The sequence below is a fragment of the Neovison vison genome, chromosome 4, assembly GCF_020171115.1.
Source record: "Neovison vison isolate M4711 chromosome 4, ASM_NN_V1, whole genome shotgun sequence".
NCBI lineage: Eukaryota > Metazoa > Chordata > Mammalia > Carnivora > Mustelidae > Neogale > Neogale vison.
Genome location: NC_058094.1, coordinates 79,830,574 through 79,853,467, shown reverse-complemented (window position 1 = coordinate 79,853,467; position 22,894 = coordinate 79,830,574). Strand labels below are relative to the sequence as shown.

The following is a 22,894-nucleotide window of genomic DNA, read 5'->3' as shown; positions in this document are numbered from 1 at the left end:
ACCCCTCATATCTGGAGAGTTGCCAAGCTCTGGTTATATCATCTTGGTTTTTCAGTTTAATCAAGGTAATCAGGTTTTAGGAAAACACTGGATTACACTGTCCAAGCAAATGAAATTGGCCTGAGACAGAAGGGCCATGTAATTTTTTCTAATGGGGGCTGTGTTTTTTCAGGAAGGAAGTCTACTTGGGAAGCTAAATCAAGGTCAAAAGCCTTCCTGGGGGATGGATGGGAAAGGAGACAAAGGTGCCAGAGCAATTGCCTGATATCCCCAGTGCCCTACATGGGTCTCCTGGTCGGGGCGGCTCTGCTCTTCCTACTGCTGGAAACTCACTCCCCCCTCCCTCTCCCTGTCTCCCTGCAGCTGCTCTCTCAGCCCTTCTCATTATGGCAATGAAAATGTAAAGATGTTAAGAAACATCAGGAGACTTGAGGCTTTCTTCTCAATTAGCAAACATTTCTGATGATCTGATAGGGTATTATCACTCTTCTGAAAATGCTCAGCATCATGAAAAGCTGTGTTTTCTCCCACCCCCAACAGCAGGATCTGCTCCTAATTCATCACACCCATCCACGCGTCTTCCCAATGGGCTGTTGGGCAGTTAATACACCTGTTTGATGAACTTCCTAGTAGAGTTGACCCCAGAGAAGAAATGTTGCAGCAGGCAATGAGAGCCTTTCTGTTGGATGTGAGTCAGAAGATTTGGGCACATGTAAAGGTCTGAAAAGCTCTGGTTCCATGCTGAGCTCTTGCGTTTTCCTCTCTAGCCATGCAACTTGCTGTTACTACTCTAGTCTGACAAAGGTAAGCAGAGAATTTTCAGCATGAGGTTTCATTGGAATGCTGTAACTGTAATGCTGTAACTGATTCCATCTTTAGAACAAAAGAACTTTGGCTTTTTCATCCCAATGAGAGAAGAAAGAAATGAATAAGAGGAAAAAAATGTATAAGGGAGAGGAATAACAAGGTCAGGGAAGAGAGCTTAGTAATTAAAAAAGTGGTAAAGAAAGACAAAGAAGGGGCGCCTGGGTGGCTCAGTGGGTTAAGCCTCTGTCTTTGGCTCAGATCATGACCCCAGGGTCCTGGGATCGAGCCCCACATCAGGCTCTCTGCTCAGTGGGGAGCCTGCTTCCTCCTCTCTCTCTGCCTGCCTCTCTGCCTACTTGTGATCTCTGTCAAATAAATAAATAAATAAATAAATCTTAAAAAAAAAAAAAAAAGAAAGGAAGACAAAGAAAATACCTGGTTAGAGGCTTAAAAACCAGGAAAGAATAACGACAAACAACACTGTTAGCCAAAAATTTTCAAATACAAATGGTCCATGAAATAGGAAAAACAAACAAACAAAGAACCACAACAAACAACTAGGTAGAAACCAAAGTGAAAAAAATAGAGGTATAAAAAAGATGAACACCTGTCAACTTGACTACTTTTGCTAAAATAATTTTTTCTAGTGTGTTTTAAGAATGATTTACTGTATTATAATTAGCAAAATTTTCTGATACCACTAATATTGTAAGATAACTTTCTTGCTATTATAAGTGGCAGTTGTCTGCTATGCTTTTCATCATCCTTTCCTTATAGAACCTAGAATTTTATTTTTTTAAGATTTAAAAATTTATTTTAGAGAGGGATGAGGGGCAGAGGCAGAGGGAAAGAGTCTTAAGCAGACTCTGCACCGAGCATGGAGCCCAGCTCAGGGTTTGATCCCATAATCCTGAGATCATTACCTGAGCCTAAACCAAGAGTCAGTTTCTTAACCATCCAGGTGTCCCAAACCAAAAATTTTAGAAATGAAAAGGGGTTTGGAGAATATCTCATGTTTGATCATTTTAGAGAAAAGGAAAACTTAGTCTGAAGAAGGGACTTTCCTAGAGTTGTGTAGCTGGTAATGTAGGAAAGCTAGGACTTGACCTTCCCTGAGGTGAGCTGGGAGCTGGTCAGATGTCCACTAGGGCCTCTTTTCTTCTAGGCCTCCCAGTTTCTATCCCTCTACCTGTTAAAATTTATTTGGCTTGTGGCTCATTCTGACTAAGTCTTATGAATTTATTTATTTATTTATTTAGATTTTATTTATTTTTTTGACAGAGAAAAATCGAGGGATCGAGTCTCACATCAGCAAGAGAGGGAATACAAGCAGGGAGAATGGGAGAGAGAAGTAGGCTCCCTGCTGTGCAGAGAGCCCGATGTGGGACCTGATCTCAGGTCCCTGGGATCATGACCTGAGCCGAAAGCAGACGCTTCATGACTGAGCCACCTAGGCCCCCCTGAGTCTAATGAATTTAAATTGGTATTTAACAAACTACTAAATAAGTAACATTCTAACAAGTGTATCAATTAGTATTTAACAATTGCTAATTATTTAGTATGGTAACAAGTTACAATTTCATAGCTAATATTTATAGAAATTTTACTATATAAATTTTGCTATTTATAGAAATTTTACTATTACATAGCTAATATTTATAGAAATTTTACTTAGTGTTGTGTTTAGTATTTTACATGCATTAACTCACTTAACTCCTAAGTGAGTAATGATATAACATGTTAAGCCTGGAATTATTGATAACTTAGTTAACATTTATAGAAATTTTACAGTGTGCCAGGTTTTGTGCTATTATGGGTTGAACTGTGTCCCCACAAAATTTGTTTGTTGAAGTTTAAGCCCTCAATGTCTCAGAATGTGAACTTACTTGGAAATGGGGTCATCGTTGATGTGATTAGTTAAGTTGAAGTCATTAGGTTAGTTCTTTATGACCATATGCTCTATATGACTGGTGTCTTTGCAGAAGGGGAAAACTGGACATAGAAGTAGACACAAGTGGGCGCCTGGGTGGCTCAGTGGGTTAAGCCGCTGCCTTCGGCTCAGGTCATGATCTCAGGGTCCTGGGATTGAGTCCCGCATCGGGCTCTCTGCTTGGCAGGGAGCCTGCTTCCTCCTCTCTCTCGCTCTGCCTGCCTCTCTGCCTACTTGTGATCTCTCTCTGTCAAAAAAAAAAAAAAAAAAAAAAAAAAAAAAAAAGAAGTAGACACAAGTATTGGAAAAGGCTGTGAAGACACTGGAGAGGATGACCATCTACATGACAAAGAGAGGAGCAGGTCCTTCCTTCTTGGTCCTCAGAAGAAACCTACCCTGCCTGCACTTCGATGATGAACTTCTGACATCCAGAACTGTGATATGATAGGATAATTTCTTTGTTTAATCTACCCAGTTTGTGAGACTCTGTTATAGCAGTCCTAACAAACCAGCACCAGGTGTTTTACAAATATGAATTCATGGACTCCTTAGCATCGAACCTACAAAACAGGGAAAATGGAGGGGAAAATAGTGAAGTACCACTAGAAGGAAGCAGTCCGGGGCACCTGGGTGGCTCAGTGGGTTAAAGCCTCTGCCTTCGGCTCAGGTCATGATCCCAGAGTCCTGGGATGGAGCCCCACATCGGGCTCTCTGCTCATCAGGGAGCCTGCTTCCTCCTCTCTCTCTCTGCCTGCCTCTCTGCCTACTTGTGATCTCTGTCTGTCAAATAAATAAATAAAATCTTTAAAAGATGACTTTCTTTAAAAAAAAAAAAAAAAAAAAAAAGAAGGAAGCAGTCCATCTAATCCAGAATGTGAAGCGCTCCACAGGATAGATGATATGGCTACCCCAACAAAACAATGTTGTGATTTAAAGAGAGAGAGAACTGATATTATAGAATACAAATGGTTTACGGGGCATGTGGGTGGCTTAGTGGGTTGAACAACCAACTCCAGATTTTGGTTCAGATCATGATCTGAGAGTTGTGAGATCATGCCCCACTTTGGGGCTCTGTGCTCATTGGGGAATCTGCTTCTCTTTTCCCTCTCCTTCTGCCCTGCCCCTTGCATATGTGTGCTTGTGCTCTCTCTCTCTCCCTAGCAAACAAATTAAATAAATAGATTTGACCTGACCTGAAGGCAGACATTTAACTGATTGAGATATCTGGTGCCCCTAAATTAAATAAAATCTTAAAAATAAACAAAAACCAAGTGGCTTAAGATGCATAGTAACCACATTCAACATTTGGACCTCTTGGCCTTCTGAGTGAATAAATCAACTGTAAAAACACATTTGTGAGGGCGCCTGGGTGGCTCAGTTGGTTAAGCAACTGCCTTCAGCTCAGGTCACGATCCTGGAGTCCTGGGATCGAGTCTCACATCAGACTCCGTGCTCGGCGGGGAGTCTGCTTTTCCCGCTGATCTCTCTCCTCTCATGCTTGCTCTCTCTCTCTCAAATAAATAAATAAAATCCTTATAAAAAATAAATAAAAAATAAAATAAAATACATTTTTGAGACAATCAGGAGAATTGGCTATGACAGATACTAGACGACAAAGAATTACTGTTAATTTTGCTAGCTGTGACAATGGCATGGTGACGATATTAGAAAATGTATACCCTAATTAGTCAGAAATGGGTGAAAATGGCATGATGCCTGGGATTTGGTGTAAAGGAATTCAGGCAAAAATGTTTGGGACAGGTGATGTACACCTGATAGTTCATTCTACTATTCCCTCTACTTTTAGAAATATGTTTGAGAGGTGCCTGGGTGGTTCAGTTGGTTAAGCATCTGACTCTTGACTTAGGCTCAGGTCATGATCTCAGGGTCCGGAGACAGAGCTCTGCATTGGGCTCAGTGCTCAACGGGGAGTCTGCTTGGGGATTCTCTCTCTCCCTCTGCCTTTCCCCACTTCATGCACTCACACACACACACACACACACACACACACACACTCTCTCTCTCTTAAATAAACAAGTCTTTTAAAAAATCTTTAAAAATGTTTGAAAATGTCTATAATGAAGAGAAAAAAAAAATCTGTGGATCTTACCATTGCTATTTTACAAATGAAGTAAATGAGGCTAGGAGAAGTTTAGTAAGTGCCTTGGAAGAGCAGAGCTATGACCAGTCAGTCTGGTTACAGAGTGTAGTTCCAAACAGGTATGTGATAATATTAATAGTTAATGAAAAAATGATACTTTGATATTCATCTTATTCATTTTATTCCAATATTCATTCTCTTCCAATCTGCTGAGCTGTGTGTCCCCTTCTGAGTGCACCCTCATTAGATATATCCCTAGTCATTGCCATTACAGAGGTGGAGACAAAAGTCAGAGATGACTTGGGTAAGGTCCCATATTCACTACAGAATGTTGATTCCAAGAGTAGAATCTAGATTTCTTGACTTCTAGTGAAATGCAAACACTTGCTCACATGGCCCAAACACTTCACATTTAAAAGGAAGAACATAGGTCCAAGACTTCCGGATGGAGTTCCCCACGGACAGTCTCCCCTTGGTCAGCTCAATGTGGAAAATGGAGGGAACAACTGCCACCCGGCCCCTACAAGGGTGGCAAACACCCCCAAGTGCTAGCCTCTTCCACGTAAGCAGTGTCACTGACCAGTTGGCATGAGGAGAAAAATATAGTTAGGGCCCTCACAAAAAGCTATTTTGAATGCAAAATGGGGCATGGGGAGTTTCTTACAACGTCATCAGATTTACACTCAGCAAAATTTCAAGAGCTTGAGATAAAAGTCAGGGCATAGGTGGGATGCACTCAGGCCATTCCTGGGAGGTGGCTTTACATTCCTGACCTTTCTCTTGGCAGTTGGGTTGTGGATGGTACACTTTTAGCCCTAACTTCTCAGAAGCAGCCCGCATTATCCAGTAGGGCTGTCCATCCAGTTCAAGTTCACAGTGATAAATCTCATAGCCTCCAAGGGTCCTCACAAAGCTGGGTGTGGTGTGCTGATAGCATGCATGATTAAGTGCTTTCCTGTGTCAAATATAGCCGTAATATACTACAAACAGGCAGTTGAGTTTTATACAAACTGATCTGGCTGCTATCAGCTGCTCTGACATTTTATACTAATACTTAAAATAAATCTAGAAACAGGAAAGAAAGTACAGAATTATTGTTTTAAGCAGCCTGTGTGAGCTTATCTTCAAAGTGGCAGAGGTTCTATTGTATTTAGAGAAACTGCTCACTCCACTGGCATAAAGGTTAGGAGCAAGACCGCCACCACCAAGGAGAGCCAGTTTCCCATGTGAGTGCTGGCCTCACAGCACAGTGCTTGTCCTTGGCCAGAGGCTCTGTCCAATTTTCATTTTCTTTTTGCAAACCTGAAGACCTTACAGTGCACCTGAAAACACCAGATACCTTTTAGAAGTAATTCAGAATTTCTCTTTAAAACAAACCAAGCCATCATGATGTTAAGGGTCATACTTAGAGTCTGAAAGCATTTCCCCTTTTAAAATATTGGTCTTGGGACGCCTGGGTGGCTCAGTTGGTTGGACGACTGCCTTCGGCTCAGGTCATGATCCCGGAGTCCCAGGATCGAATCCCACATCGGGCTCCCAGCTCCATGGGGAATCTGCTTCTCCCTCTGACCTTCTCCTCACTCATGCTCTCTCTCACTGTCTCTTTCTCTCAAATAAATAAATAAAATCTTAAAAAAAAAATATTGGTCTTGACCTCTATGAGTGGTGTCTTTGCATGTGTATATCTCACAGCTGAAAACAAAAGGAAGCTTGTGCTAGTCTGAATTTTCTTTTTGAATTGAGAGTCTGAGGGAAAAGTGTCCCATGAAATAGAAACCTAGTTAATTTTTTTCCTAAAAATTTTATTTTTTCATTTGAGAAAGAGAGAGAGTGCTGGAGGAGGAGCAGGGAGAGAGGGACAAGCAGACTCCACACTGAGTGTGGGGCGCAATGGGGAGCTCCAACCCATGATTCCTTGACTTGAGCCAAAATCAAGAGTCAGACGCCTAACCAAGTGAGCCACCCAGGTGCTCCAGGAGCCTAGTTTATGACAGAAAACATAGAGATCATGTCACTCCTCTAGTAATTCTCAACTCTGGCAATGCACTGGACTCAGTTGGAGAGCTTTTAAAGCTATTGAGGTCAAGGACCCATTTACCAGACTCCAATTTAACAATTTTGGAAATTTCTAGGGGCATGATACGTTTAAAAATCTCTGCAGGTGGTTCCAGTGGGCAACAGGATGGAAAAACCATTTATTTATTAAAATGACTCATTAAACAGAAGTGACATCTGAGGGCCAGAAAAGAGGAGCTGCTGGGATCTCCTAGAAAGTGAGAGGGCACTACCAGCCTGGGACCAAATAAAGACCAAGCAGTCTTTATTTGACACTACAATTTATTGGTATCCTGAAATAAATCTAAAAATAGATTAAATGCTAAATGCATACTTAAATTCACAATTGTAGGGCAGGGTCTTGCTCATAGTTTTATTTCATAATTCAAACTACTATTTTTCTGTAGACATAATAAATAAAAGGATTTTCTTTTTATTTTGTCATTTCTGTAAACTCTATTTTTTGGTTCCTCCTTCCTCTCTCGAAACAACTTTGCATAGGTTTGAGTTATGAAAGACTTTAGAAGACTTATGCTCATTTTTACTTTGTAAAGTTGAGCCAATAATTTAAAAAAACATGGCAGAGTTAGCACAGAGAAGAGCTGAATTAAGTTGGGAGGCTTCCTATTGAGTATTACTTCTGATTTTATTTGTAAGAATAAGAAAGCCTGTTACTCTTCTGTGCTAATATCCTCAATTTTGGCGAATATCTTCAAGATTTTCTACTAAGTATGTAATATATACAATATATCATTATAGAGATTAAACCTCTAGGATTTTCTGGGATACTCCTGTTTTAAATACTTTATATTCATATAAAAAGTAAAAAGGAACTAGAAATTTCAATATTTTGGTATCCAAATCATGTCTCAGAGTTTTTACTTGAAGCATTATACAAATTCATGGGAAGCTCGTGTGTTCCAACTTTTGATTTGGAGAAGAAGGTCACTTGATAGATTCTTCCATGAGACTGATGGAACCTGTTCAGGGCCCTAAGATGTAGATGTGGGTCCCTACTGGCCTGGAGATGATAAATCCTGCTCTTTTGAGTCTATCTATTCACGTGTAGGGAGCAAGTGACCCTTGTGGCCCACATGACAGCATAGCGCAGGGGCCCAAAAGATGCTCTTGTAAGCATGTCGTAGCTAGCACATCCTAAAAACAGTAGTGGGAGCTGATGAGGTTGCTTTGGATAGTCATGAGCCACTCTTCATTATCCCCTTTGATCATGTAGCTGTCTCTACTCCCTGACTCTTCCCATATCACTTCTACTATCTCAACCCCACCTTCTCTGTGCTCTGGAGCCTTACTGTACCTGGAATTAGGCCTGGCCAGACAATGTGGCAGCAGCCTTTTCACCATATTTCCTGCTTCACTCTTGTCTTGCCATTCCTTATTCACCACCACCACCATCTGGTCATGTTCCTCTCATCATTAAAAAGCAGAACATTCATGAAAGGCTTCAAACTACCTTCTCTACCTACTTTCCAGCACCAGCCCTCAGGTTCACCCCTGGCCTTTCTTTGGGATCACTCTTTGCCCTCCAGGATACTGGTTCTCAAATATGGCTACACACTAGATCACAGATGTCTGTGTCCTTACCCTACAGTCCTATTTATTAATCCAATGTGCAACATGAACATTGGATCCTCCCTAAGCGCTCTAGCTGATCTGATCAGCAGCTAGTTTGGAGAACCTCTGCTTAGTGTTTGTCAGCTCCTTGCATGTTGGCTCCTCTCCTAGCCTTTGCTCCTTTGGTCCGAATGTCCTCTCCCACCCACTTCTTTTGGAAATTTGTCCATGGCTTACTCACAAGAGGAGGCTATCAGAGAGCTCAGTGTTAGCTGTGGGCAAGGCAGCCAACGGGAAATTCAAGGGAGAGTCCACACTTAGAGGGCCAGCAAGTCATCATTTTGTAAGGATAAGACATTAGGTGGAGAAGGGCCCTCCCTCATGGAAAATGGCCTTTGTCTTTTAGTTCTGGTTGGCTGTGATTCCAGACCATGTTCTCTAATACAAAATAAGATTGAAAATGAGATACTTTGGAGAGCCTGGAGGCCATTCCACTCTTGAACTTCTGTGTCCTCTATGTTCTTTGTACAGCTTGTATGCTTACACTCAATGCCTCCCAACCCCCACACCCCCACCACATATTACAGAGAGGCAGAGTGCTCAGTCTTCAGGGTCTGTGGTGCTATTGGGAGTGGGAGGAATGGAGACAGGCAGAGGTTGTTAACATGCACTCAGGAACTGACCAATCACAGTGATCACTCCCCAAATGTAGGAACACAGATTGGCTTTGATCTCTCCATTCTGCTTGTATAATAAATACAGAGTTAGTGAATTAAAGCAGCTTGAAACTGATCATTGCCTTCAACGATCTAGTTATATCTCATACTCTCCTTCCCCGACAAGCGTCTTTGACATTGTCTTCTTCTGATTTGTACAGGAACTTAATAGATTTTACTTTGGAAACATATAAGGGAAATTTAAACAAAAACCCAAGTTCATGTCAATAAAGGAAAATTTTAGGTCAGTCCCATCCCCTGTCTCTTATAACACACTGAGTGCTATATGCAATCCCTGGTGTTCACAGAGGAGAGCCATTCAAATTGCTGTGAATTTTAGACACTATGAATAATAGCAAAGAACCTGAGGCCAGGATTCATTTCAATCCCACCTCCGGTATTTACGAATGTGTGACCCTAAGTTCATTCCCAACCTATCTGTGCTTCAATTTCCTCATTTCAAATATGGATATGATAATAGCCAGAGGCTGGTGTGAGGTGTAACACAGCAATTCCTTGTAAAGTACTTACCTGGTACTTGGTAGCAAATGTTAATTTAATAAATGTAACTCTAAAAAAGTGGTTAAATGCTGCTGGTGTTTTGATTGGAATGGCCTTGAAAGTATAGATTGCTCTGGGGAGCTTAGACATTTTAACAAGGTTTATTCTTCTGATCCATGAGCATGGAATCTTTTCCCATATTTTTGTATCTTCTTCAATTTCTTTCATGAGTGTTCTGTAGTTCCTCAAGCATATATCATTTACCTCTTTGGTTAGGTTTATTCCAAGGTATCTTACGGTTTTGGGGGCTATTGTAAATGGAATAGATTCTCTAATTGCCCTTTCTACAGTTTCAATGTTAGTGTATAAGAAATCAACTGATTTCTGTGCATTGATTTTGTATCCTGCCACATTACTGAATTGAGTTCTAGTGGTTTGGGAGTGGAGTCTTTTGGATTTTCCACATAAAGTGTCAGACCATCTGCGAAGAAAGAGAGTTTGACTTTTTCTTTGCCAATCTGAATAAATTTTATTTCTTTTTGTTGTCTGATTGCTGTTGCTAGGACTTCTAGTACTATGTTGAACAACAGTGGCATTTTTCAAAGTGCTGGAACAAATAATCCTAAAATGTGTATGGAACCAGAAAAGACCCTGAATTACCAAGGAACTATTGAAAAAGAAAAACAAAGCTGGGGGCAATCATTGCTTGATTTCAAGTTTTATTACAAAGCTGTGATCACCAAGACAGCATGGGGGCATAAAAACAGACACATAGACCAATGGAACCGAGTAGAGAGCCCAGATATAGACCCTGAACTCTATGGTCAAATAATCTTCGACAAAGCAGGAAAAAATATCCAATGGAAAAAATGCAGTCTTTTCAATAAATTGTTCTGGGAAAATTGGACAGCTATGTATAAAAGAGTGAAACTTGACCATTCTCTTATACCATACATAAAGGTAAACTCAAAATGGATGAAAGAACTCAACATGAGACAGGGATCCATCAAAATCCTAAAGGAGAACATAGGCAACATCAGCCACAGTAACTTCTTTCAAGACATGTCTCTAAAGACAAAGGAAACAAAAGCGAAAATGAACTTTTTGGGACTTCAGCAAGATAAAAAGCCTCTGCACAGCAAAGGAAACAGTCGAAAAAACAAAGAGGCAACCCATGGAATGGGAGAAGATATTTACAAATGACACTACAGACAAAGGGCTGATATCCAAGATCTATAAAGAACTTCTCAAACTGAACACCCAAAAAACAGATAATCATGTAAAAAAAAAATGGGCAGAAGACATGAGCAGACACTTCTCCAATGAAGACATACAAATGGCTAACAGACACATGAAAAAATGTTCATCATCATTAGCCATCAGGGAAATTCAAATCAAAACCACATTGAGATACCACCTCTAGTTAAAATGGCAAAGATTTTTTTTAAAAAATATTTTATTTATTTATTTGACAGACAAAGATCATAAGTAGGCAGAGGCAGAGAGAGAGAGAGAGGGAGAAGCAGGGTCCCTGCTGAGCAGAGAGCCCGATGCGGGGCTTGATCCCAGGACCCTGAGCCACCCAGGTGCCCCTAAAATGGCAAAGATTAACAAAGCAGGAAACAATAAATGTTGGTCCATATATCCAATGGAATATCACTCAGCCATCAGAAAGGATGAATACAGAACATTTGCATCAACATGGCTGGGACTAGAGGAGATTAGGCTGAGTGAAATACATGAAGCAGAGAAAGTCAATTATCATATGGTTTCACTTACTTGTGGAACATAAGGAATGACATGGAGGACATTAGGAGATGGAAGGGAAAAGTGAATTGGGGGAGATCGGAGGGGGAGAGGAACTATGAGAGACTGTGGACTCTGAGAAACAAACTGAGGATTTTAGAGGGGGAGAGAAGTGGGGGGATCAGTGGGCCTGGTGGTGGGTATTAAGGAGGGCACCTATTGCATGGAATACTGCGTGTTGAACATAAACAGCGAATCTTGGAACACTGCATCAAAAACCAATAATGTATTTTATGGTGACTAACATAACACAATTAAAAAAAAAAAAGAACATATATACACTCACCATGAGAAGGAGTACCAGAAGAAAAAAAACACAAAAATGTTATTGGAATTACCAGTTTCTTTCTTTTGTTTTCTACTTCTTTTCACTTGGCTCTATTTCTTATAATTTCTGTGGAAAATTAAAGTCTACCTTTTTTTTTTTTGAAGATTTTATTTATTTATCTGACAGAGAGAGAGAGATCACAAGGAGGCAGAGAGGCAGGCAGAAAGAGAGGGAGAAGCAGGCTCCCTGCTGAGCAGAGAGCCCAATGTGGGGCTTGATCCCAGGACCCTGAGACCATGACCTGAGCCGAAGGCAGAGGCCCTCCCATTGAGCCACCCAGGTGCCCCTAAAGTCTACTTTTAAAAGAAAAAGTGGTTAAGATTTAGTTTTCTTCTTTTTTTAAAGATTTATTTATTTATTTGAGAGACGGAGTGCATAAGTGGGTGTGGGAAGGGGCAGAGGGAAAGAGAAAGAAACTTGAGCACTCTGCACTGGCTCAATCCCGGGACCCTGAGATCACAACCAGAGCAGAAACTGAGACTGAATGTCTAGCTGACTGTGCCACCCAGGGGCCCCAGATTTAGTTTTCTGCGGACAGTCTTCATCTTGGCATTAGTGGCACCTCCCTCTTTGAATATGTTAGACTAAACAGTTTCCATAAGTCAAAGATGGCGCAAGAAAAAAAGGCACCCTGTCCAAGCTTAGGTCGCTGCGCAACTACAGACTATCTGTGTTTGACCAATACAATCTTCAGAACATTTTAGCATTTTAGACCTAGAAGTGACATCACAGGTCCCATTCCCTCATTAAAAGGTAAATTTCAGGGGTGCCTGGGTGGCTCAGTGGGTTAAGTGTCTGCCTTTGGCTCATGTTATGATCTCAGTGTCCTGGGATTTAGCGCAGAGGTGGGCTCCCTGCTTGGTGGGGAATCTGCTGCTGCTTCTCCTTCTGCCCCCGACCCTTGGCTTATGCGCTCTCTCTCTCTTTTAGAATAATTTTAAAAAATGTAAATTTCAAGCTGCGAATCTGTCCAGTGACTCAAGATTCTCAGAGCTGGCTTAGCAGCAGAGCCGTGGTGAGTTTTTTTTTTTTTGGGTTTTCACAGGACACCAACCTTCCAAACTGCAGTGGGCATGACTTCCCTGATCACATCAGAGCAGGTGCTAATTCATCCTATCTTGTCATTTTCATCTGACAGTACTTAAATTAACTGGATGTCAGAAACGTGTATCACTTCTGAAAGGACAAATTTGCAACAAAAATACAGAGGAACATTTTCATCGTGACTCCTTTGCTGTTCTGCATTTTAACGGTTGCTCCTGAACTTGGTATAACTTGCAGAGGTAAAGCATGAGGACTGAGAGGATAAGGAGGAGAATCAATGTGTTAGGGACGAGGGTATTCCACAGCTATTTCCAAAGAATGGGCCTGCAAGTTTGTAGGATTAAACCAAATGGATATCCTACATTCTTACTTGAACAGAGAAAGAGCGAGATTTTTCACCTTGTGGGTTGACATGTGGAGGATAGTGCAGTCTCTTTATTGTCTACGGAGAGGGTAGGAGGCTTGTCATGACATCAGTATTAAGCAGCAGCATGAGCAGAGCTGGATAACATCAAAACTACTAGGAAAAATATTTCCACAAAAAGAAAGGAAGTCACCAAAAGGAAGAACTGGGTAACTTAAAGATATTTAATGTTATTTCCTCCTCTGCCTCTGCCCCCAGCACTTCTCTTTAATCAACTCACAATTAGGAAGTGTTGGATGATGACCAAGCATTTAACCAATCTGGGCCACTCATCTACCTGTTGCGGGTTTTTTTGGGTCTTTTATTTATTTATTTATTTATTTTTAACACAATCTCACACCAGGAAAGGTCTTAATGCTGCTTGTCTCAATCACATCATCCACACTGACAGCTTCCTAGTATGTGAAATATTTGGGTCTAGCAGCTATGAGCCTCATGTATAATCCAGAAGTGAAAATAGCTCAGGTGATCACACTAAATGAACCAGGTCCTCAGTCCGAATTTCACCAAATGCCTTTGAGATGAATCAGTCACAGGCTCCGCAAGCAAAAAGGAGGGGCATGGGTGGTGCATAGATGACATTGTTCAGAGATAGCCGTTGATTAGATGGCCCTTAGCACTGGGGGTCAATTTGTCCAGGTTTAGAGGATTGCTCTGCTGGGACACCACCTGTAGAGCAGGACAATGCTTAATAAAGCTTAGAACTGCAGCCTTAAACTGGACAGAACCCAAACAGATAACCTTTGGGAAGATCCTTAACCTGAGTCCCTCAATACCTGTAAGGAAGTCACTGTAAGATTAGAAAATGTAATTACATCTGATAAAGTGATTGCCAAGACATTGTTTGAAGAGGGGGCTTTATCAGCCCTATTGTGTGAAGGTTAATGGAGACGTGGATCTCTGGCCACTGGTCTCTCACCTCCAAAAGAAAGAAATCTGATTATATTAGAAGCTTGAGAAAGTAGCTCAATAGTCCTTAGAATTCCAACACTTTAGTTTACTCCATTTGGAATAAGCTAGCCATGAAATTGCACAAATCTGAATACTCCTCCCTACCTGAGCACATGCTTTCAGAGCCCTGACTTCATTATGTTACAGTTCTGTTACTCTGATTTTCTCCCCCTAGGAGATGGAAAGAGCTTAAAAGACAGGCACTCACTCACTTACCTTGCATTCCCAGAGCCTAGCACAGATTTTATGAGTCAATTCCCATATAATTGCTGACCTGAATTAAACCCACCCAGAGAAATCTTCGGTTCTCCCACTGATGAATATTGGAGAAGTGGGCAAGGGTTGAGTAGACCAGAGGAATCCAAGAGGACTTCTCCCTCCCTCCACTAACTGCCCCTATGGATGGGTTGACTATTTACTAAGCTCTGGAAAGAGGAGGAGGAAAGGGTGGGTGGGGACAGAAAGAGAAGAGAAAATCCCCTGGTGAAAGGATATTGTTTACTCAATTTTTGAACTGGATAGAATTATCTAATCCAAAGTCCTCATTTCTCAGATGGGGAAACAGAGTTTGTAGGAGTCATATGGAAGGATTATAATTTACCTTATTATTTTTTACTATATCATGACGAAGTTTCCACGTGACATTCAGTCGCCCTGCCACCTAAGTATTCACTGAGGCTGGTGAAGGGAATGCAGTATTTACCTAGATAGCACACATATTTCTATTTGTTCACAATCAGAGAGGAAAAAGGATAGCACTTTTATGAATCAGGGTATTGACTAAAGATCTAAAGAATTGGGACCCATAACATCTTAAAAATACATATTGTGTTAGACACATAGAAAAGAGGCATTTTAAATTAAGATGATCATAAAATGATTTAGAACATGGAACCCAAGTCTTGTTCACCCAAGTTAGGTTTGATCAGAAATCGCTTTCACAAAGATGGCACTGAAGGTGAAGATGAAGGCCTACCACTCCCAAAGCTGAAGCCAAAGCAAAAGCTTTGAAGGCCAAGAAAGCTGTGCTGAAAGGCATCCACAGTCACAGAAAAGAGAAGATCCACACGTCACCTACCTTCTTACAGCCCAAGACACTGTGTCTCTGAAGCCACCCCACATATCCTTGAGAGAATGTCCCAGGAGAAACCAGCTTGATCAATATGCCATCATCAAGTTCCCCCTGACCACCCAGTCAACCATAAAGAAAATAGAAGATAAGAACACACTTGTGTTCATTGTGGATGTCAAGGCCAACAAGCACCAGATCAAACAGACTGTGAAAAATCCCTACTGAGGTGGCCAAGGTCAACACCCTGATCAGGCATGATGGAGAGAAGGCATATGTTTGACTGGCTCCTGACTGTGATGGTTTGGATGTGGACAGTAAATTGGGATCATCTAACAGAGAAACTGAGTCCAGCCAACTAAATCTAAATATAAATTTTTTCACCAAAAAAAAAAAATTAGGTTTTATCAAATGGTTCTGGTAGAAGAAATATATATTATGGTTTGTACTTCACCTCCCTTTGCCTATTTCCACCTTTTCCACAGAGTGAATCCTAACGGGCTCCCACTAGATCTGAGTAGGTATATTAGTAGGTCTCTCAACACCCCAACCCCCACAGAGGAAAGGAAGAAATACAACTTTAGCAAATATGCAAAGCAGTTCTCAACTCTCACCTAGTCAGTGTATAAAAGGAGGGGTTGTTAAGGAGAGGTCCACTTGTTACTAATAGATCCTGGAAGAAGAGTGCCATGAGTATAAGCTCAAGGACCAAGCTCAAGGACCATCCCTAAATGTTTGTTATCAACACAAAATACAAATAACTTCCTTGTATATAGCACTTTCAACTGCACTAGATCTCTTTGCTCCTCAACAATATCCTGGTGAGGATAATAGGATAACTACACCTTCATATTATAGATGGAGAAAGGGGTACAACAGAGAGATTGAGCAGTCAGTCCATTGGTCACCCAAAAAAAAGGGGGAGTGTCAGTGTTGGGATGATTTTCTTTCAATTACACTTCACAGGCTCCCTGGCCTGATATAGAAACTATATAGTATAGATATAGACTATATATCCTGGTATAGAAACCTATATAGAAATGAGTTGCAGAAACATTTCTGCAACTCATTCCTTTTCAAAGGAATCAGCCCAGGAGACCCCAAGACACAAGACTCTTCTTTCTGTGAAGCCTCAAGTCCAATAGCATTCTAATCTTGGGTTTTGTACCAAGGTCAGTCCATAGCAAGATCCTCTGACTCAGGTAGGGAGGAAAGAGCAGAGGACACGACCACAGAACACCCTGGCAATGACACCATTTCCCTTCTTGGAAATATCTGGGTTTTCATTTCTTTGCTTCTCTGTGGAAACCATCAACAACCAACATAAAACCTCCCTCCCCATAAAAAGGCACATCCTTCTCCATCTAGAAGTTGAGATACGAAGTAGATGATTTCCAGGCAAATTTCCAAGATCCCAGGGCTGATTAACCATTCCCAGGTGGCTGGTTCTCCTGTCCTTGTGCAGTCAGTGGCAATACGAAGATGTCATGTGACCCAGAAATGTGTCTGCAGCGAGAGCACTTGGTAGCCATACAGTGTTGTTTTAGTCCTGGGATTTTTTTTTTTAATTTATTTATTTGACAGGCAGAGATCACAAGTAGGCAGAGAGGCTGAGAGAGAGAGAGGAGGAAGCAGGCTCCCTGCTGAGCAGAGAGCCCTAAGTGGAGCTCAATCCCAGGACCCCGGGATCATGACCTGAGCAGAAGGCAGAGGCTTTAACCCACTGAGCCACCCAGGCGCCCCTAGTCCCAGGATTTTAAAATCCACTTAGCATTAACATCCCTTCCAGGCTTCTTTAAAGCAAAACACTTCCTTGCAATTTAAGTTCGTCTTTAAATTCCTTTTAAAATAAAAATATTAAATCATCCACTAATTAGCATAAAACTCGTCAAAGCATCTTCCATCTGTGTGAAACATTCTTAATAATTCCAAAGGTGGCTCTGTAGATAAGCCATGGGCCCTAGGTTGGCAATTCCAGGCATAGTTTTTCCCATGTCATCTCTCCGGAAATATATGCTATAGTCTTTACACTTAATAAAAGTCAGAGCAAGGTCGAAAGATTTTTAACGCCCTCAAATCAGATCCAGGCGCTTGTAAACCATTTGTACTTACACGCCAGCAAAGGAGGCAGCCCAGGCAGGGAGAGCAGTCCTGTCCTCAGGTTTACAGTCCTGGAGACTGAAAATGAAGGGAAAACTGGGATTTAACCAGCTTGTCTTTGCATTTGCCACAATGGGACATTGTTAGGCCTGGGCTCCATGAAACAATAGACTTCGATAGGACATAATACCCATTTAGGACAGGTTTACATCCTACCTCTTCAAGCACGCTGAGCTCCTTTTCAATTTGCTCTTGCTACACACAGTGTATGTGCAACAGATTATTTGTCCTGTCTCCCTGTTCTCCCTCCCCCATGTCTTTCCTTCTGTGGTAGACTTCATTAAGTGCAGGGTGATTTTTGTCTCCCGAAATGCTAGGTGATGTTCCATGAGACTCCACTGCTGAGACACACAGCATTGCTTTCCCTGGTCATTTATTTTTATTTATTTATTTTTTAAAGATTTTGTTTATTTATTTGACAGAGAGATCACATATAGGCAGAGAGGCAGGCAGAGAGAGAGGAGGAAGCAGGCTCCCTGCTGAGCAGAGAGCCCGATGCGGGGCTCGATCCCAGGACCCTGAGACCATGACCTGAGCCGAAGGCAGAGGCTTAACCCACTGAGCCACCCAGGCGCCCCTTCCCTGGTCATTTAAATGAGATGGGTGCTTGCATAAGTGGCTGGTCTGTCTGAATGTGCTTATACCCCAATTTCTCCAAGTATGAAATCAGCTCCCAGATCAAATTCTTGGCCACATTAGATGAAGAATCTATCATTTGTTAACAAAGGGCCATTTTCATTTTTTTTAAAAAAAGATTTTATTTATTTATTTGACAGAGAGAGATCACAAGTAGGCAGAGAGGCAGGCAGAGAGAGAGAGGAGGAAGCAGGCTCCCTGCTGAGCAGAGAGGCCGATGTGGGACTCGATCCCAGGACCCTGAGATCATGACCTGAGCCAAAGGCAGCCGCTTAACCCACTGAGCCACCCAGGCGAAAGGGCCATTTTCATTTTTAAGGGGGAATGCATTACAAATGTAAAACATCAAAGCCTTCATAATTTTTCCAAAGAATATAATCTACGAAGAGAAAAATGCACAAGAATAAATCTGTGCTCATAAAGAGACTTTTTGGGGCACCTGGGTGGCTCAGTGGGTTAAAGCCTCTGCCTTGGGCTCAGGTCATGATCCCAGGGTCCCAGGATTGAGCCCCGCATGGGCTCTCTGCTCGGCAGGGAGCCTGCTTCCTCCTCTCTCTCTGCCTGCCTCTCTGCCTACTTGTGATCTCTCTCTCTGTCAAATAAATAAAATCTTAAAAAAAAAATGAAGAGACTTGTTGTAGCATAAACTTGAATACAATATTCATATCCGATGTTATAAAACTTCCACACGGTGGTCAATTCTGGAGCTATGTTATGGGATAATGTGAGAACTCTGCTGGTAAATGAGGAACGTCACATAGGAAAGTAGAGTGTGAATAGTTTATTATGTGACAGAAACTAGGAGAAACCATAACTGCATGTAGACAAAGAATGCAAAGGAATAGCTAACAACAAAAATAGTTGTGGTAAGAAGGGGAATTCTGACCCTTTTTAAAATCACGTTTTTCTTTAAGATGGGATAGGGAGGGAGACAAACCATAAGTGACTCTTAATCTCACGAAACAAACTGTGGGTTGCTGGGGGGAGGGGGGTTGGGAGAAGGGGGGTAGGGTTATGGACATTGGGGAGGGTATGTGCTTTTGGGTAAATTGGAAGGGGAGATGAACCATGAGAGACTATGGACTCTGAAAAACAGTCTGAGGGGTTTGAAGTGGCGGGGGGGGGTGGGAGGTTGGGGTACCAGGTGGTGGGTATTATAGAGGGCACAGCTTGCATGGAGCACTGGGTGTGGTGAAAAAATAATGAATACTGTTTTTCTGAAAATAAATAAATTGGAAAATAAAAAAATAAAAAAATAAAAAAAAATCACGTTTTTCTTTAAATTCCAGGGAGTTAACATACAGTGTTATATTAGTCTCAGGTGTACAATATAGTGATTCTACACTTCTCTACAACACCTGGTGTTCACAACAAGTGCCCTCCTTAATCCCCATCACCAATGTCACCCAACCACACCCATCATGTTTGTTCTCTCTAGTTAAGAATTTGTTTCTTGATTTCTCTCTCTCTCTTTTTTCCCCCTTTTCTCATTTGCTTTATTAAAGAGAATTATGACTCTTTAAAAAATCTTTATTTTTAGCCTTTTAAATCATTTATTAAGAAAAACATCCCATGAGGATAGGGCAATTCCTGTGGGAATGACAATTTGTTCTTTGCATCTGGAATATAGTTTCTTATCCAGGCATCCTTTGCCTTGTACTGCAAGTTGACTTGGAAATAATCACCAAGAATTTCTGGAAAGCATAGCGAGGGGTCCTGGAACTAGGATTACCATTCGTCTTCCTAGAAAGTTGTTATAAAGGGTAAAGGAGAAAATTAACAGGTCGGTCCATTGTCTCCTACCCAGTGAGTATTAGATACTCATTTTAGAGAGGAGTGGGAGCCAGATGTTAATTAAATTACAAGGTCACTTGGTGAGGAAATAAATAGGCTAAGAGTTCGAGCCCCGGTCTAGGCTCTGGAGGCCATATTCTTCTCCTTATATCACCATGCTGTCCAAGGTATGTTGGCTAAGAGCATATCTTCCGATTTCCCAAATGGAACACAAGTCTCCATTAGACCAGAGAGGAACATTTCACCACTAGGGCAATGTCAGGATGGGTAATAATCAAGGGAGCTTCTAGTGCTTCTTTTCATATATTTAAATACATTTCTTATGCTCTTATTTGATCTCTACAACATAGTTATCGCCATTTACAATGGAAACTGAGGCAGAGGGAAGTTAGTCACTTGTGCTGGATTGCACAGCTTGTAAGCTGCAGAACCAAGATTTGAATGTCTGGTCCCTGAACAGTGTAGGAGCTAAAAAAACACCCACAAAATACATTTTCTTGGGGCTCCTGGGTGGCTCACTTGATTGCGTGACTGTCTTCGGCTCAGGTCATGATCCCAGGGTCCTCAGATCAAGCCCTGCTTTTGGCTTCTTTGCAGCAGGGAGTCTGCTTCTCCCTCACCCTCTGCCTGCTGCTCCCTGTGTCGATGCTCTCCTGTACTCTCTCTGTCAAACAAATAAATAAAACCTTAAAAAACCAACCAAACAAACAAAACAAAATACATTTTCTGCTATTCTTAGATCTAAGGCAAGCCAGAAGAGAAAGATATAATCAAGAAACATAAAAAGAAAAGAAAAGAAATGATGTCCTTAGCTTTTTTTTTTTAAACTCTGGTTCACCAAAGAAGGTGTTAAAGGGTGGATTCTCTGAGGGAAGTTCCTGACTTATCAGGGAGATAAGCTAATTGTGGCTTTCCTCGCGATTGAAGCTTTCCTACCCCCCAGCTCTCCCAGTAACTACTAGAAAGGCCAAGTTACCCTTCCTCCACCTCCTCCCTGAGAAAAACCAATTCCCTTATTACCATTCTCTTGGAGATATTATGCCTTTCATGGTCTGTTTTGCTCTTAAATTAAAAGAACTGGTTGTCTGTGGTGGAGAATGGCATGCCTTTTGCCTGAGACCCACAGCTGAAATAGATTTTATATACAAGCTAGGATATAGAATACACACACACATGCTCTCAACTGAAACAAAGTTTCATGAAACATAATTTATTCTTATCCACTCCAATATGTGTTTGATTAAAAGAATTCTGATCACAACTCTCTAAATTGACTGCAGAACCACAGATCGGAAAACTCTGGGTAGGAATCTTAACCTCAGCTTCTCCCAGAGAGTTCTGGAAATACACCCTCAAAATGTGCATCTCTAGAATATCCTCCATGCTGTCATAATCTTCTGGCTCTATCCAGCTGGTCAAGGTGGGTTCAACTCTGCCGTGCTCAACCATAACAAACATCTTCTCAGTGAGCCTTGAAAACTTGGAAAGTCTGTCTGAGAAGCTTCGTTGGGGCAAAGGATACTTCCTTTCTTCCTCCCTGTTTTCTTTCCATCAAAGGCTTGATGAATTAGTAGCTGGCCTTTGAACTGGTTATATATAGGATATGAGGATCCTGGTGAAACTTTCTGCTGTTCATATGTACAAACTTATGTTCAGGGAAACGGGGAAGGGAGGAGAGTGTGTGAAAACAGAAGCCCACACTTGATGTTAGCTGCAGACTCACTTCTTTTAGCTCCCTGCAAGGAAGGAAGCTGAAAGTGTTCTCCTTGGATGGAACATTAACTGGGGCTTTTACATCCCATAAGTGCGCAGATTGTCTCTCATTTGCCTTGTCACTAGGGAGTACGTGCTCACTAAGGAAGGAGTCTTACATTGTAGGAATGCACAAAACATTTGTTAAATAATACGTTGATTTGCTGACCATGCAGACAGGAGTGCACATAGTACTGCATTACCAACACTGGTAGCAATATGGAAGGCTGTTCTTTTTTCTTTTTAAAGATTTTTTTAAATTTATTATTTCATTTGACAGACACAGATCACAAGTAGACAGAGAGGCAGGCAGAGAGAGAGAGAGAGAGAGAGAGAGAGAGGAGGAAGCAGGCTTCCTGCTGAGCAGAGAGCCCGATGCAGGGCTTGATCCTAGGACCCCGGGACCATGACCTGAGCCGAAGGCAGAGGTCTTTAAAGCTCAGAGGCTTTAACCACTGAGCCACCCAGGCGCCCCGGGAAGGCTTTTCTATCCAAGCCATAAGCATTAGGAGATTTCAGAGCAGGAGGTCCTTTAGATCAGTTGGTCCCAGATGTGTGGTAGATCTGAGGAAGCCAGGTTCAGGGAGAAAGCTCTCCAAGGTCCTGTAGTGGGGAGACTGGGGATTCTTTCACTTTGCTAATGCGTTCTGTACTCCCTGGATTTTCTTCCTCTCCTGATTCTGCACTTTATCCCCCTAAGGATACAACATTGTAACACGAAGAGTGCCAGATTGTCTTTAAAATATGCTGTTACATTGTTTTAGCTATTTTTGAGAAAAGAAGGAAAGGAGAAGTGTGATATTTGAGTAGGGGGTCACATACTTGTAACAGTATTAAGTTAACAATATATACAGTATGAAGCTTTCCAAGCTCCAACCTTTCAGATAGAATCAATCATGTTTACTTCTGTGCTATTACCAGACAGAAATTTCAATTCTATGGTTCATTGTTGATTTTTTTTTTTTTAGTTTAGTTTTATTTATTTATGTTTGCATGTGCACCAGGAGAGTGAGCAAGTGCACAAGTGTGGGGTAGGGGCAGAGAGAGAAGCAGACTTCCCGCTGAGTGGGTAGCCCTGTGTGAGACTCGATCCCGGGACGCTGGGTCATGACCTGAGTCAAAGGCACATGCTTAAATGACTGAGCCACCCAGTTGTCTGCCGCTGTTTGGTTTTAAAATGAGACATGTAGAAGGCATACCAATAGGGCCAGAAATAGTATTTGGAGTAAGCAATATTTGGAGTATTTA

At 41.6% G+C, this 22,894-nt stretch overlaps 1 long non-coding RNA gene across 2 annotated transcripts in view; it reads right to left on the bottom strand.

The window, feature by feature from the left end:
* LOC122904595 overlaps nucleotides 1-17,547 on the bottom strand; it is a 37,184-nt gene extending 19,637 nt beyond the window's left edge. Inside the window, exon 1 of one of the 2 annotated variants that reach the window (XR_006384236.1) lies at nucleotides 17,417-17,547. This is a non-coding gene — a long non-coding RNA (uncharacterized LOC122904595). The remainder of the gene's footprint in view (nucleotides 1-17,416) is intronic. The other variant, XR_006384237.1, reaches the window with a different exon arrangement.
* Between the last annotated feature and the right edge of the window lie 5,347 nt (nucleotides 17,548-22,894).